The sequence below is a fragment of the Miscanthus floridulus genome, chromosome 5, assembly GCF_019320115.1.
Source record: "Miscanthus floridulus cultivar M001 chromosome 5, ASM1932011v1, whole genome shotgun sequence".
In the NCBI taxonomy this organism is placed as follows: domain Eukaryota; kingdom Viridiplantae; phylum Streptophyta; class Magnoliopsida; order Poales; family Poaceae; genus Miscanthus; species Miscanthus floridulus.
This window is the reverse complement of record NC_089584.1, coordinates 62,541,087-62,559,051: the sequence shown is the minus strand read 5'-3', so window position 1 is coordinate 62,559,051 and position 17,965 is coordinate 62,541,087. Positions and strand designations below refer to the sequence as shown.

General features: G+C 42.0%; 1 pseudogene; it reads left to right on the top strand.

Moving 5' to 3' along the window:
• The first annotated feature begins 13,084 nt into the window (after positions 1 to 13,084).
• Positions 13,085 to 15,054, top strand: LOC136454694 (uncharacterized; annotated as a pseudogene).
• The last annotated feature ends 2,911 nt before the right edge of the window (positions 15,055 to 17,965 follow it).

Here is a 17,965-nt window from a genome sequence, read left to right as displayed (position 1 = left end):
ACGCAAAATTGGTCATGACAGCTAGGGTTTGATGGAAACGATGGGGGAAAACAAACGAACTAGACTATAACACGACCTAACCAGCAACAAGACCTCGACCAGGACACAAACTCAACACGACGGACTCTGAAACTGAAATATGCAAAGGCTATGGCGTGGAAGGTTCTAGGACAGGAAAAATGAGTATGGCACTGGACTATGGGACGAATGCGAAACACTCAAAACTAGGAGATAGATTGTGAACCTAATGGTATACCTTAGCTCTGAATACCACTTGATGGGGACGTGATTCCTAATCTTCCATCAGGTTGATGATAACTATCATTTTAGGTGGAGCACGACACACTGATCAAACTTTAGATCAAAAGACCCAAACCCTGCAACCTTAGCACCACAACTCCTTTGGTTATCAACCGTGTCACCAATCTAGTTAACCTTGCCAAGAAGGCTAATCCATGCCTACAAAACGAAGAACACAAGCAAGAACTTGAAAGTACATAGCTCAAAGTATGGGACAAACCGCAGATTGTATATTAAGTTCTCAAACTAGGGTCTTACAAACCGATGAACGGTGACTATCAATGGACAGAATGATCTAAGCAAAATCCATAACATAACAATGGCATCGGCGTATGATTATAAAGGTCTTAGGGTCATCGCCTACCCTAGACGTGCCCCCCTAACAGGATCAAAGACGATACACGACCCATTGGACCAAATACGGTGACACAGCACCCTGAGAGATTCTGGATGCTGATTTGTTTTGATGATTCCCGTTGATTCTAAAGGGACTTTGATATGGGACCACTTCCATTGGTTTCCTTATGAAGTTATGTTTCTATCCATATGTGGATCATCGAGAATGGAGTCCAGACACGTCCTAGGTGACCAGTTTATAGCAGACTAGTCCTAGAGGCCGAGGCAGACTCGAATTCATGTTGGACCAGGCCTCCGGCTTGTGTTGGGCATCCTTGCTGGTCATCTTTGCCTCCATCTCTTCCTCCAAGTTCCTCATGACCCTCTCCAATGTTCCTAAGAAATATAACATCATTAGGTAGTAGTCTATTCTCAAAAGTATGAAAAGGATCGCTTAAGAATGAGCTCACCTGTAAATTTAGCTGGCACATTCGAGCTCAGTTCATTGGACCTTGCATATTGTTTGGAGGATCAGCGGGAGCATCCGAAGGAGTGATGTCCTCATCATAAACTTTGTTGAGCGTGGTGTAGCTCAGGTCCTTTAGTCATTTTGTAGCTGGTTTATAGCCCCTGTTGGTTTCTTTTCGCTACAGATTTCTTTCTAGTTGTCTTTGATCTGATCTATAATATGCTAAACATTCATGAGTGTCTTTGATCTTTGTTGAATCCAACTCGTGTCTTTGATAAAATTTGTTGAACATGAAAGACCCATGCAGCAAGGAGTTCATCTGAACAAGTCTAGAATATTGTTTTTGCTTTTGCTTTTATGTTGTTTTGTTTCAATTTTATTTGTTTCCTTTAGGGATTCAACGAAAGTACTCGTATGAAACAGGGTTCCATGTATAACGTGAGATGTGTACAGCCCAGTCAGATTTATGATGCTAGGACTTTCTTGCATGCATAGTAAATTTGAATACCTATGTGGCTCCCTAAAGGAAATAAATCTAAAGAAGGTACATGTGACAACCATTACAATTTTAACACTAGGAGCATGTCTCACACTTACAATCTGTTGAGCGTGGTGTAGCTCAGGTCATTTGGTTTTTGTTTGTTTTTTTGTTGCCTTGGTGTCTTTGTCAATCTTTACTGAACTTGCAAGAATCTTGCAGCGAGTAGCAAGTCTCGCCTCAGTGTAATGTAGAGCAGAGGAGCTATTGGTGTTGAAATGTTATTACACACATAAGAAAGTCCGACTGCAAGTCTCGCCTTAGTCTAATGCAGAGCAGAGGAGCCATTGGTGTTGAAATATTTTTGCACATGTAAGAAAGTCTGACCTCTGTATATTTGAATGCATCTGACAGTATCCTTCATAGTTTTCCTCGTCTTCCTATGATGCTTGTTACTGTGTCATTTACGATTTTATGTTTGGCTAACTTAATAGTAGCATAGCCTAGTAGTACAATTTGGTGGGTGCATTGTAGTGCTTTTGAAGTGTCATTTTTTGTATTTTGGAGCGCCCTCATCAGCATACCCCATGTACCCATGACATTAGAAATCAATATAAGTATTGTACTATAGCTAAATTAATGGATGAAACCGCGATGGGAGCTGTAACACCACCGTAACACATGTGCGCACCAAGAAAATAATTCAATTTGCAAACAAAACAAAGATGGCACACTAGTTTAGCTAAAATAATGATAGCATCCATCATTGAGGAAATTAACATGTCCATAGACAAGCAAACAACATTGGTCCATTTAAAATGCAAGACAGAGAGATACATCAAATGCAGCTTTATTTACTGCTCTGCTAATGAATCCAAGAATAAGGGAACATAAGGAAGATAGTATGATCTGAAGATGAACTCTTTTTTAATGGTATGCCTACCATACTGAAAGACACGGACAGGGATGACATAAACTTTTTTGCGGTCCATGTTATATGCGATGATTGTTCCATCCTCCCTAGCAAAGAAAATCAAATTTCATTTTGGTGAACTGTGATCACTATGTCCTCGTCATCAAAATTTGGGCAACGAAATCTAATATTAATCCTTCCAAATAGGATCCACGTGGTGATCGTATACTTCAATGTCCAATTATCAGTACCATAGTTTCAAGGATCTAGATTGAAAGCTTGGAATCATTGGGACCACCAACAGTACATAAACACAAGTAACCTTGAGCTTGATGCATGGAGTGGTGAAGACCATCTGGCCTATCAATTTTTCTCCATGTGTTTCCCTCCATATCCATAGCAAATATCATAGAGTACCTCATAGAGTGCCCCATAATGTGCAGACAACCGTTAAGAAACACACTTGGTTGTCTATAAAATGTCACATCAGTATGCTCACCCCATTCAGATTCCTTATAAATCCATGCTGTAGTTTGAGATGAGTAGATCTCCACACCTGTGCACATAGCATTGACATCCACATATTCAATCACATGGAAGTGCGAGGAGGCTATCGGATCGAACGCCAAGCGAGCCTCACCAACAGCATGGCAAACATCATGGGTGCTAGGCAGTAGAATTTTAAACTTCTGGGTCATTGGATTATAGATGACATAGCAGCATCCATCAGCCCCAAGGCACCAACATAGGATGAGGCCATTGTAGCAATCTGAGAGAGCTACATTGTCAATGTTGAAGGGCAAGAATTCCAAGGAGCGGGGGCATACACCATGGACAACACTGGTGAAGTTTCGATTGTCGTTCTCACTATCGTAGAAGAAGCCAGCCATAGTCTAGCATAGCTTCTTATGGTTGTTGGGGTCCGAGATGAGGTTTTTCTAGGAGTGACAAACACATTTGCAGCAGAACAAGGATCGAGTGGGGAGGTGGCAGAGGATCTCGAAAACGACATCCTCCGTGAGGCTAGCTAGTGCGTTCCTTTTGTTGGAGGCCTCCTCTATTTTGTTAGTGTGTAGTATGATGAGAGCTTCCTCAGTAATGAGATCCCTAAAGAGAAAAATAATCCAACAAAGATCCATCAGTGAATCCACAACTCATACCAAAGTGTAACTTGAACAACCATTAACAATTTTCATGGTACGACCTCATGTAAATTTAGAGTAGCACCACATAGATATATATAACTCAAACTAGAGTAGTAGTTAATGAAGCTGTAACCACTACAATTTCAATAGTTAATTGAGCTTCCTCAGTTTTCACAAGTGGAATGTCAATGAACAAGTGGTAGTGATCATCATTGGCATCAGTAGCAACATGTGCAGCTTAAACATTATAGTGATGTGAATGATGGACACAAAGCATTGATTTGCTTTCGATGCCTTCCTCTTGTTTTGAACCAAATGGATAACTTGGTTGTCAACAAGGAGAAGACATAGAAAGCAAACATATAAGCTGCATCCTAATACATCCAGCAGCCATGTAGACATCATTGGCACAGAAATGTGGCCTTAGATATGTTACAAGTTCAAAATACCATAAGGACTCACTAGTGGCACTAGAGCATACGAAATAGAAATGTAGAATCAACCAAGCACTGAATAGGAAAAATAGTTTAAGGCAAAAGCGAAGGGCCTGTATGTTTGCCTAGACAGATAGATACGATCAAGCAAGCACTTGACAATTAACAGGCCTAGTTGCACACATGCCTTTACAGTAAGAACACTAAACATATGCAGAAAACCAAGACACCAGCAGAAAACCAACCAGTGCCACCTCCTAGTTCTTTTCATCAGCATTGGCCTAACTAGATCTGTAACACCCTAATGTTTCTTGTATACCTCATGTTCAAGGAAGGAACAAAATAGTGAAGGCAGGAAAAGGCAAGAAAGGAGACCTACGGATCAGATCTGTTGCCTCTGCCATGGCACACGACTGACACGGACGCTAATGCCACTGTGCTCCACTAGGAAGACCCACCGCCTAGCCTCCAAAAGGATGCCTAAGCCACCACAGCACACTGGGGATCCTCTATTGCCGCCGCCGCAAGTCCACCAGGCATAGATTTGTTCCCACTTGCAAGGGATATACATCCAATATATAAGTCAACCTATCCACACAGAGAACATATACTACAAGTAGGACTCCAAAGATATGTCAACACAACCAGGCGTCTAGCGTAATGGTGAAGACGGTCTATTCCTTGATCTAGGTCCTGGGTTCGACTCCTAGGTCTCATGGTTTTTTTGAGTTTGAATTTATTAAACCCCAGTGGCAACAAGTGACACGCAAGCCGTCGTGTCCCATAGGTCAGATGGAGATGGAGAAAGGTCCCACTAGCCATCGTGTCCCAAAGGTCGGATGGTCCCACAGGTACATGTGACATGCAAGTTGTCGGGTCCCACAGGTCGGATAGAGATGGAGAATGGTTCCACAGGTACACATGACACGTAAGCAATTGGGTCCCATAGGTCAGATGCTGAAGGGTCCCGTAGGTACTCATCGGATGGAGAAAGGACCGAGCGAAGACTTCTATGATGAATTGCAAGCATCATGAATGAGTAACTGTAGGTCCCATAGGTATATGTCGAATGGAGAAGGGTCCCACAGGTACACGTCATATAGAGAAAAGATCGAGTAGAGACTTTTATTACGAATTGTAAGAGTCATGGATAAGTAACTATAGGTCCCACAGGTACACGTCGGATGGAGAAAGTACAGTGTGGAGATCTATAACGAAGTCGTTCATTACAGATCAAATATTGTCCATATTGTTGATGGTAGTTAACAACCATCATAAACCATCAATGAAACATGTATAAGGGCACAAAGGAGATAACCAACAATGGTCTAGGGGGTTTAAACTAACAAATTCAATGAGTTTTGGTGAATCTATATTTTCTATAGGGTATATCCATAAAACCATCAAGGTGGACCTAGATGTCAGAATTAATCGCGCTTATCCGCCGCGAAGTGGACACCAAAAGACTCTAGAAGACACCAGAGGACTCTACACCAAAGCGGAGGGCGAGACGCTGCTAGGTGGGGCCAGCCCCACCTATAGGCTGGTCGGCCCCTAGGGACCACCTATTAGCCCCCCATTGTTATGAAGGTTCTCCACCGCCTCCTAGATTGTATCTATGTTGTTTATTCAAGTTGGTTTGATCCAAGGGCTCAAGATTGACGCTCTGGCCTATATATACTAGCCCCTACCCGCTCCCTTAGGCATTGAATAAGTCATTTAAGAAGATAGAAACCCTAATCATCCTCAGAGCTCCACCATATTCTAGGGCATAGCTAGTTAGGCTAGGTCTAGAGGAAGGCAAGCAGGCTTCACTTGGATTCCCGATCTTGTCAAGAGCGTGGTTTGGTATAATCTTTGTACCCCATCTCTATTATATCTCCATTACTTTTATATGCTTGCTACAATTGTTATGACAATATTAGTATTCATCTTATTCATATTCTTTGTTATAATGTTCATTTTCTACTTTGATTATATGCTTAGTATAGCTAGTTTATCATTATGTCCATGCATAAGTTCATATAGCGATCGCTCCGCTGCACACGGGGTGAGTGGTCGACATTGTGTAAGCGTGGTGCTTATACGTTGTTTACCCATGGATACACCCTATATTATGGGTCATACGGTAGATCGTGGATGTGACACTCCCATTGAGTCCTTTGTAGTCCACTCCCCGAATATAGGCGCACATAGGGCCCGGTTACGAAGGAAGAACAAGCTCTGTTCTTAATCTTCCTTAGTAATATCCCTTATGTGTAGATATAAAGATGATCTTAGCCATGACTACTAGGTGTAATTACACTAATCAATGTATGCTTTGACTTGTAGTTAAGAACGACTTAGGAATTATTCCTCTAATATTCTACTTAACCATGCTAATGCCATAGAAAGGAGTACTCTGAGTGATTTATCATTGATCAATGCTTATCATATGCATATTTTATCCTATGACTTACCCCTATTGTGAATAGAATATTGGTTATGGTTTACTTCTCCATCAATAGTATATGTTATCAATACATGTCCATGCCAGACCTTCCCTGTGGTAAAAATATAAATAACGATACCTAGAATACTCGCGGGTGAAGTGCTACAATGGAATAATTATATGTGCGCTTGTAGACCCTTTTCATAATATATTCTTCTACCTAGTCACATGAAATAATGAAGAACTACTTAGTATCATTCTTGTAGTGATGCTAGGTAATACCAATAAGCATTTCTAGCATCATCATTAGGGATGACAACCTAGTATAAGTAATGCTAAGAGGTGGAGGCATATAATATGTGGCTACTTAAAACAAGTGACAAGTTAATAAATACCAATAGTCACAGATGTTTAATTAGTTTAATGACGAAGCCCTATTCGTCATATGTTTAAATGAGATCGTCACAAATGAGTCACGCGAGTGATCTATGATGAAACCATGCGCTCTTCTATGATGTTTTTTGTGATGATGCCTGATTTTGTCATAGAAAGGGAGGGTTGCAGGATTGTCACCACTAATCTATGACGAAACAGAAATATTCGTCATAAAACTGATCTTCTATGACGATTTTGGATTGGAAATTAGCATTTTCATCATAGAAGTGGATATTTCTAGTAGTGAACAAACAAATCAAAAATATTCTACAGAAGACGATCAACGAGATGGGGACGACATGGAAAGATAGACTACCTAATGCATTATGGGCCTACAGAATGACCTATAAAACACCACTTGGGATGTCACCATATCAACCTATCTATGGAAAGACCTATCATGTACCTGTTGAGCTAGAATTCAAAGCTCACTGGGCTATCAAGCGATGGAACATGGACTTTGAAGCTACAGGAATCAAGAGGAAGATACAACTCTCTGAGCTTGATGAATGGCGTGAAAAAGCATATCACAACGCCAAGATATACAAGGAGAGAACAAAGAGACGGCATGATAAGAGGATCAAGAAGAAGGAGTTCACCCCAGGAGATAAGGTATTACTTTTTAATTCTAGGGTGAAATTATTTGGGCATAGAAAACTTTGAAGCAAGTGGGAAGGACCATTCAAGGTTATAAGCACCCCATCGCATGGAGCGGTAACACTTCAAAATGATGAAGGTACGATATTCAAGGTAAATGGTCACCAACTTAAGATCTTTCTAGAACCTAAAAACCAACTGAGGATTTGGATGAGATGGATTTTATTATTTTACCACAAATTTACACCTCTACCCTCCACCTTACAATTCGTAACACGGGAATATACTTTTCGGAATTAGATAAACATTAGAAACTATCGTGTGGAAAATCTCTGTAAGGTGGTGACATGTGGGGTCAGCTGGCCCCACCTATAGGCTGGCCAGCCCACTTGTCTATCTCCTCACCCCCATTCGATTAGATCATGAACCTTCTAGAGTATTCCCACAAGAATATCCAATTTTTCGAGTCATTCGGTTTTTCCTCGTTATGAGACCTCTAATAGATAGATCTTGACCCCTGTTGCAAGTTTCCCCCCTATATAGACAAGCCCCTGCCTGCCTCCATAGCCATTCCATCAAGCCTTCCATCTCCAACAACATCAAATCTCTCCACCTCCCTAGCTCTAATGGCCGAAAGAGAGATCGTTCCTTACGGAGTTGACGAACCCATATTGCTAAGCATCATCCCGTCACGAGAAGTAGCTCCTATTCCCTCCAACCAATCTTACTTCACCCAAGCTATCCGTCGTCCGGTCCTTGCTCTGCCGCTACCACATCTACTTCTCAAAGACAAGCCACATCAACCCAACACATTGTCGATGATCAAGGTTCTGAAGGAGATCAACCTCCTTCAGCCAAAGGCAAACGAGATGTTGACTGGAGTGAAGACCAACAAGTTTGGAGATGTCACATGCGCAAAGTACAAATCAGTCACCCCTTGTTTGAGAATAGATGGTGTTCGTACTGCTCTAGAACAAGTGAAGGTTGTTCCACCGAAGGAGAAGAAGAAGAGGGTGTCACCCTCTGTCCCAGAGAACGATGAGAAGCACCAACGGCCGACTGTTGCTATGCTGCATGACAAAATCAAAACCCTCATCGACTATACCCATGCTCTGCAGTTTAGGATAGTGTTGACACCAATTTCGGCATACCTAAAAATGTGTGAAAACATTTATACCATATTAAATAAAATGGTATAGATGATCAAGATTTATATGAATATGATATAGGCAAATAAGAAATAATATAACATCGCTAAAGAGGAAAAGGAGATGGAGCAAAAAGAAAAAGGTACACACATGTACATATATGCATGAGCGTGTTCACGCCTGAAAGAAATATATATATATATATATATATATATATATATATATATATGAGGTTGGCAAATCATCCGAAGAGCACATATGAAAATAAAATACTTTGTTGGTTGACTAAAATAATCAATCATTTTCAATGTCAAAAGATGATGCAGTGATTAGTGGAAAATTAAGAAGAAGAAAAGAAAGCTAGAATAAAGAAAGGAGGACATATATGCATATATGCATGAGCATGACTATACCTTGGCAAAGTCATATACGCATATATGCATGAGCATGACTATACCTTGGCAAAGTATAGTGACAAAAGCACGACTATTACATGTCATATTAAAAACGCTCGGCCGTAAATACATACACGCTTCCATACGCATGGATTAAAAAAAGCGACCATGCAAGTACGTACGTGCACAACAAACGTATAGCACGTATGTGCACGCCCAACGCAAGGAAAAAAAACTCCTGTACGCGCCTGGCCCAAACAAAAGATGGCCACGTCTGGTCGCTGTCGTGACCAAGTCCACGCACGGTTGCATGATCAGCGCGCTCGGCAATTTAAACAAGGGCGCCCGCGCCGCATAATTAAATGGAAAAGAGCACCAAGTCTAATAACCGCTGGTTGCTTGTCTATAAGTAGCGGGCTAGTGCAAACGCCCCCGCACATACACATACACATACACATACACATACACATACACATACACATACACATACACATACACATACACACCTGCTCCATGATCAGAGAAGCAAGCACCGCTAGGCTGTTGCATTGCTCTTCCCCACACACACATACACCTGCTCCTTGATCGGAGAAGCAAGCACCGCTAGGGTGTTGCGTTGCTCTTCTACACACACATACACCCGCTCCCTCATCAGAAAAAAATACCTGCCGCGTTGCTCTCTCTGATCCAGAGTGCCGTTGGGCTGCCGCTGGAGAGATAAAGAGCCGTTGCTTTGTCCGAGGTCCTAAAGAAGGTGCGGCCACATGGCGCTTCTCTGATCCTACCCCCTCCCATCCTGCTTCTCATCTCCGGCCGCTTCATCCACAAGCGTCGTCATCAGCAACTCCATTGGCAAGCCTTGCATCCTCTATTCTGGTATAAACAGGGCCAGTGAGGACGATGCTCCGCACATGGGCATCATGCCTTGGTAAAGGTATAAGAGCCAAATGGCCGCGCTATGCGCATGGGCTGCAAGCCCCGGTGAAAAGTCGGCCAACAATGTCACGACCGCGCTTTGCGCACAGGCAATATGCCCCCGGTAAAGGTGTGAAAGGCCAATAAACATGGCTCGGTGAAATTCGGTTGGACGAGATCTTGGCTCCAACCCGGTTAAAGGTTCATGGCATAAAATTGGTGGACGCGCTCCACCCGATTTATGATAAATTTGATATGGACGCGAATCGGCACCATATCTACATGTGTTTTGGCCATGGCAACGCCGGCCAGTTCATGCTCCGTAAATTAAAAAAGGGCATGCTACTGCTATGAAGAAATATATATGCGTGGGCTACTATCAAACCAAAGAAATAATCATAAAACCAGATGAAATTATGTCTAAAAGAAAAGTGGTGAATATGTTAAGTCATGCCATCCATGCATCCAGAACATACCATAAGTATTAGTTAGCTAGCATCTGTTTGCGTTAAATACATAGTTGCTAATTAAATTAGCGCTCCATAGATCTTTAACTTGCCTCCTTTATCTGCCGCACCGAAATGCAAACCGACCTGCATGCCTAGTACGTCTTGCATGAATAGTGACCAAGCCACATGCACAAGATAATGGTGCGTCAAAGCCAGCACATGGTGCTTTCATGTACGGCATCATGCTAAGAAGGGATTTCATCAAATTCATGGTCCCTAATCAAAATTAGTAAAATAAGATAACGTTGTTCCATGCGTCTGGGCATCATGTTAGTTCATGCCATGCACGTCATCAGTGGCAATAGGAGGGATTATTAAACAACCCTACCACAAAGCAGACTGCATCTATGAAAGATCGCGTAGCCAGCGTCATGTTTAAAATAACTAAAATCCACATAGTGGGCCATTTTAGGTCCTTGCATGTCACAAGTAATTTAAATCTTGCATTACTTAGACTGTATCCATAAAAGATCATTTCTAGCTAAGCCATTAATTAAATTAAATTGAATAGCATCATATATGCTAATCCATGTCCAAAATACGATGTCAGGAGCACTTGCACCTTCTCTTGATAAAATAAATCAACCACGGCCAATCCGGGGCGGCCTTAACTAAAATAAAATATTGCACCAGATGATGAATGCATCATATATATATCAGTCCATGATCTTGCACGATATAACCAGACTATGTCAAGTTTAGTCTACGAGATAAATTATGTGCATCCAAGATGCAATGCACTATACATCATTCAAGAAATGATCATGGCCAAGTGCAAAATATACACATGCATCCATCTGCGACTACAAGACTAAAGACTTTCTTTTCTTTTGTAGTTTGTAATAGGAAGCCATATGATGTAATCTTATATTTTTTTATGTACTCATGTTGGAACCCTTAATCAGGGATGTTTTCTACGGAGATGTAATTAACATAATTTTTATGCAAATATAAGAATTATGGAAGTATGGACTTGTAATACTTGTTCCTTTCCTTTTGCCCCAATTAAATTTAACCAAAACTAAATTTGTCTCTGCTAACGTGGAGGCGGGTCATAGCTGCCTGTTTCCCTGCCATCAGATTCTAGCACGCCCGGTGGGACCTACTTCTCCCCTCATCTTTGAGTTCCAACATGGTTGCATCATACCGCTTTGACCTAAATTATCAAATGAAATTATATGCGCATTCATATTTGCATTCAAGAAAACTCATATATGGTTTTCTTATGTGAAGGTATGGCCGGACGTGTTCAAGACTTCATCACGATCCGCATTGGTTCCCTCTGGGTCGATGTTCCCATGGGTCCCGTTCAAGCTTCCAACAGTGCTGGTTCACTCCACACTACAGCTACGTCGTCGGTTGTAGTTGCTCATGACCAAGAGGTCAATTCCAAGGCTGAGGAAGGGTTCACCCTTGTCATGTCCAAAGCCACAAAGCGGCGGGCAAGAAGAGTTGGTGCCAAAGCAAGGGTGATGGCCTCCAATGAGCACGCAACCAATGTGCGCAAGGCCACATCCTCCAATGTGGTTGCTTCTGGCTCATCCAAGCCCAAGAGCACCAAGTCCCCTAGTTCCAAGATGGCACCAAAGTTCTGCCCCGCCACGCTTGGGGAGTGGCCTATCTGTGCCAAAAGGGCGTCGCCAACCAAGTCGATGCCACCAATCATATCCTCTTCATTGACTCCAAAGACAAGGGGGGAAATGCCACCTTCATTTACTAATGATAAGCTGGGGGCTGGTTCCTCCAATCCTGCCCCAACCATACTAGGGTCACCTCCGACAAAGAATGCATCGACAACAGCTTTCCCACCTCCAAATAGGGGGATAGTGCTGCTGGATAAACCTCAATGTCTGTAGCCCTGCAACAAAGAAAGGGCTGTAGCGGTGGGAGAGATGGATCACCCACGTCCTTCCGACAAAGGAAAAGCCATGGCGACAAAATATAGTATGTTGTCCACTAAAAGTGACTCATCTACAAAAAGCCAACTTTGGGCTAAAGCTCCTGAGTTTATCCCCACATCGGTCTATAATCCCAGAATGATCTACCTAAGCGTGAGCTTCGGTGGCAAGGGATTCACCTCTCCGTCAATGATATAAAGAGGCGACATGTTGATCCGGCTGTGACACTGTCTGATCCTATATCATCAGAGGTGGCACCATCATGGCCTTCCGTACAAGATTCTGTGTCTCCAAAGTGACACCACCGATGACAACGCAAAATCCTTCAAGCATGGGACAACTTTAACAATGCAATTGACTCTATGACTAATGCACAATGTGCTTATGTTTGTGATTCAATTTTGGCTCAACAAAGCAGGGAATATCGTAGGATCCAAAATGCTGCGAGGCAAGCTTTTTAGGCTTCTATTGAAAGGGCTATATGCCAAGACTTAAGGAGCTTGTTGCCTGGAGCATCCACATCCCTAGAAAAATATTGAGGGTGAAATCATGCGATGCGCCAAAACTTTGGCCAAATTACCCGAGCATCAAGAGTTCATAAAAAGGAACTCGAGGCGAAGGAGATATGCAAAGCAGGCTACCAATGTATGTGCAAGACGTTCCAGTTTAAAGCAAAGGGAGATGGCAATACCAACTGACTCCATGTCTAGTTGGGTACGAGGGGATGCATCGTCAAGACATGCTGGTGGCACCCAAGGAGAAATAAAAGCAGCCACTCCAAGAGTGGAAGATACAACCACACTAGCTTATTGGCCTCCTCATAAAAGAGCCTCAAGCAACCATTTTGAGGTATTCTCTTCAATGCCGGTGAGTGTTGAGGAAGCAGCCTGCAACACGAGTGATACTTCCTCCGCTTCTACACACTTCAACAGAAAGAAGTCTCGTAAATAAATTCCAGTGGGTCATCGTCCGGTGACTCGAAGCTTAACAAACTCAAGTATTTCAAGAAATAATACGATCTATGTAGGCTCTTATAACCCCCTATTTGATGATCATTCTAATTTTGAAAATGAATTATTGGATACTGCAGGCTCGGCTGATCCAAACCCACTAAATGGTGAAGTGAGGGTGACTCACAACCTCCGCATAGTGAGAGTGAGCCTAGCAGTGCTGAACAAAGTGCTTGCCACAAATCAAGGTCAATCCATTGAAGAGCAGATGAACCAAATGATGGCTGCCTTACAACAGAAAGAAGAGTTGGCCACGCTTCGTGAGTAGGTGGCCAACACCAGAAATCATACAAATGATGTGAACACTTCGACCAGTCATAACGGTCCCCATCACCATCCTGAAATCACACTTGAAGCCATACAAAGGATGATTTCGGAAGGCGTAAAGGCTCAATATATGCAAACGCATTATTCCATGCGTCCGGGGTATGTGAAACCATATCCGCCGGAGGTGGACATGGTACCATTTCCGAACAACTATCGCCAACCACAATTTAGTAAATTTAATGGGACCGGATCGCCACATGAACATGTGGCCCATTTCCTTGCTTCGTGTCAAGATATAGCCCACAATGGAGCTCTTCTCCTCCGTCAATTTGTACAAACATTATCGGGTCCAGCTTTCACATGGTATAGCAAGTTGGCACCTGGCTCTATCTGTACATGGGAACAAATGCAATATGCCTTCCTAGAGCGCTTTTATAGCACTCAAAGGACGGTGGGAATAACTAAGCTGACTCAAACCTTACAAAGGCCAAATAAGAAAGTTGTGGATTTCATCAACAGGTGGAGGAATTTAAGCCTCCACTGCACACAGTCAATCACCGAACTAGAAGCAGTTCATATGTGTATGAATAACTTGAGCCCAGACATGGCCATTCACCAGCAAGGTGTAAGGCCAATAACTTTTGAAGAGTTGTCCTCAAAGGCCACAGACATAGAGAATTATATGCATCACATGTCTCATCCGCTAAGGACATTCAACAAGGTGCCATTGGATAAAAACAACCCACGAGATAAGCCCACACCTTCTAAGCCGAAGCAAATGCAGGCCATGGAGACAACAGTGGGTCCTCAAAAGTTCCAAACTGGGGGCACCACCACAAGATTACCAAGCAAAGGGGTGCACTAGCTCCTAGAAGGCCAACTCTTAGCGAGCGACAAAATCAGAAGTACTCTTTCCCTGATGAAGAAGTGGGGGATCTCTTCATGGGCCTACGGGAGTTAAAACTCATCGAGTTCCCCAAACCGGAAAGGCCGGAAGAAGCTTCTAAATTCAATGAGCCAAATTTCTATCACTTTCATCGCGTCTTGGGTCATACGCTCAAAGATTGTTTTGTGGTCAAAAACATGACGCAAAAGCTCATAGATGAAGGCACCATAGATGCCGATCTACTCAAAAGCATGACAAATGGAAAGAAAATGGCTACGTCAAATGTCGCCACTTTTCAAAGTGATCCGGTGAGTTGTGCAACTCCAAAAATTTGGCTAACTTATGATCGATATATGATATCAAAACCTGAGCATGTTAATATGTCTTAGGGCATCCACAACAACAAGCTAAGCGCCAACATGAAGGCAAGGCTTTCCTTCAGTGGATCCACACCCCAAAATGTGGACCATCAGGTTCCCAAAGATTAGGAGAGCGTCGAAAGCAACTCTCAAGACGATTTGCTCTCTAACGAATGATGGAAAAAGGCGAAGGCCCGTGATTCTACCAAAATATAAAGAAGCACGAGGACAACCCTTTCGAAGAATATGCTGCTTTCCCCATCAGAGTTTTTGAGGATGATGAGGAGTCTCTTCACTTCCCTGAAGAAGAGGGACCCAAAGTTGCTGAAGTTCAGCTTAGATCAGGCCATCAACTACCTAGGCCATCTCCTCAAGAAAGAAATCCCCCAAATGTAACTCCGAATGATGCGACTGACCATACTCCTAATGTGTCGGTCAAGTATGATGTAATCTCGCACTTGAAGAAAATACCAACTATGCTTTCTGTGTATGATGCCTTGTGTCTCTCTTCTGATTTGCGAAATGCATTTATTACTACACTTTCCTTCCCTGAAGATTATAGGTTGAGGTTTCACAAGCAGAAGTAAAGTTATCCCAAACTCAAAGTATTACGTTCAATGATGAGGATCTGTTGTTAGGAAATAAAAAGCATAACAGAGCGCTTCTTATGTTTGGCGAGATCGATGATCTCCCCATTAATCACATAATGATTGATGGTGGTTCAGCCATAAACTTGTTACCCTTGCGCAGTCTTAAAAAGATTGGGTATTCTAAAGGAGACCTATGTCGCTCAAATGTTGTCATTCATGTTTTTAACCAAGCTGGTCAAGAAGCATTGGGTACCATATCTCTGGTTCTAAAGTTTGAAAATCTTATGACATATGTATACTTCCATGTGATTGATGCGGCTACCTCATATAATATTCTTATCGGTCGTCCATGGCTGCATGAAAATGGAGTTGTTCCATCTACTCTCCATCAATGCATCAAGTATAAAGATCCTTTATGGAGCGTAGTAAGGATTTTTGCTGATAAAAAAACATTCACTATAGCAAAATCCTTCTATGCTGATGCAAAGTTTTATTTTGAGCCTATCGATAAAGTCTCAAAACCAAAATCATCATTGCCGTTACAACAAAATATCCCGAAGATAGAAGATGTCAAGTCTTCATCAAGCCAAAAGATATACCAATACATACCAAGCAATCAAAGGAAGGAAGGCGATCCGATATTTCGCATCATAAGTAAACCCTCTCAAAATAGAGGTATTTCATTTCCAACTCCTTTACCTCCTTTGGTGCAAAATAAAATAAAACAAGCCCAAATTGAAAGGGATAACAAGAGTAAATTGGTTACATAGGTCACTTTGTTAAATAAAGATGATAAAACATTACCCATCTCTTTATATGACAACAAAGTTCTTTATATTATGCAACAGATGGGCTATGATATTTCTACCGGTCCTTCTTTATGCGATGGCCGGGGCAGCTCGCACCATTTGAAAAGTTGATGTCCTAGGCTCAGCTTGAAGCCCTACACTAAGATCAAGCATTAAAAGAAGAGAAATATGGGTTAGGCTATGAAGTTAATATGACATCTGCCGAACCTCTTGATGCTACGGAAGCATCTCCACAAATGGAAGATGGAAATCAACCAACTGTTGATGAGTTGGAAGAAATTAATATCGGCACAGACGACGATGCCCGACCAATCTTCATTAGTAAACATCTATCTAAAGAAAGTAAGGAAGAATACCATAAATTTCTTTCTACAAATAGAGATGTCTTTGCTTGGTCTTATGAAGAAATGCCAGGTTTAGACCCAACAGTTGCTGTGCATAAATTGGCCGTTCGAAAAGATGTTCCTCTGGTGAAGCAAGGACAAAGAAGATATTGTCCAGAACTTCTCCCACAAATAGAAGTTGAAGTTGATAAACTCATAGCTGCTGGGTTTATCTGAGAGGTGAAATACCCCAAATGGGTGTCTAGTATCGTGCCCACAAAAAGGAAAAATGGGCAAATCCATGTATGTGTGGATTTTCAAGATTTAAATAAAGCCTGTCCAAAAAATGAATTTCCAATTCCAATCTCTGAAATCCTTATTGATGCCACTATGGGATATGAAATATTCTCCTTCATGGATGGCTTCTCTGGTTACAACCAAATAAAAATGTCATCAGAAGATGAGGAGTTGACAGCATTCTGTACACCCAAGGGCATATATTGTTATAAAGTGATGCCCTTCTGATTAAAAAATGCAGGCGCCACGTATCAACGTGCAATGACCATTATCCTTGATGGGTTGTTGTATGAAATCGTTGAGTGCTATATAGATGATATCGTTGTAAAATCTAAGCGCGAGAAATATCACTTAAAACACTTGGAAATGGTGTTTGACCACCTTAGAAAACATAAATTAAAGATGAATACTATGAAGTGCGCCTTCGAAGTATCTTCGGGAAAATTCCTTGGTTTCATAGTCACCAAGCGTGGCATTGAAATTGACCCTACTAAAATAAAGACAATTGTCGACATGCCTCGACCAACAAACTTTCATGAATTAAAGAGCCTCCAAGGCCATTTAGCATACATTAGAAGGTTCATCTCAAACCTATCCAAGAGGTGCAAACCTTTTTCCTGGCTCATGAAGAAAGGAGTCCCGTTTCAATGGGATCAAGCATGTCAAAATGCATTCAAGGACATAAAAAATATTTAACAAATCCTCCTGTCTTAGGCGCGCCAATTAAAGGGCGACCATTAATCCTTTATACGACAGCCATGCCGACTTCATTGGGCACTCTTTCGGCACAAACCAATGATGTAGGGAAAGAAGTCTCCCTATATTATTTAAGCCGCACCCTACAGGGGCAGAGTGCAATTACCTGGATATAGAAAAAATATGCCTGGCACTTGTATTTGTAGCACAGAAGCTTCGCCATTACATGCTAGAACATACCATACATCTTGTCTCGAGAGCTGATCCACTCCAACATATTTTAAATAAAATGACATTATCTGATAGATTGGCTAAGTGGGCGATG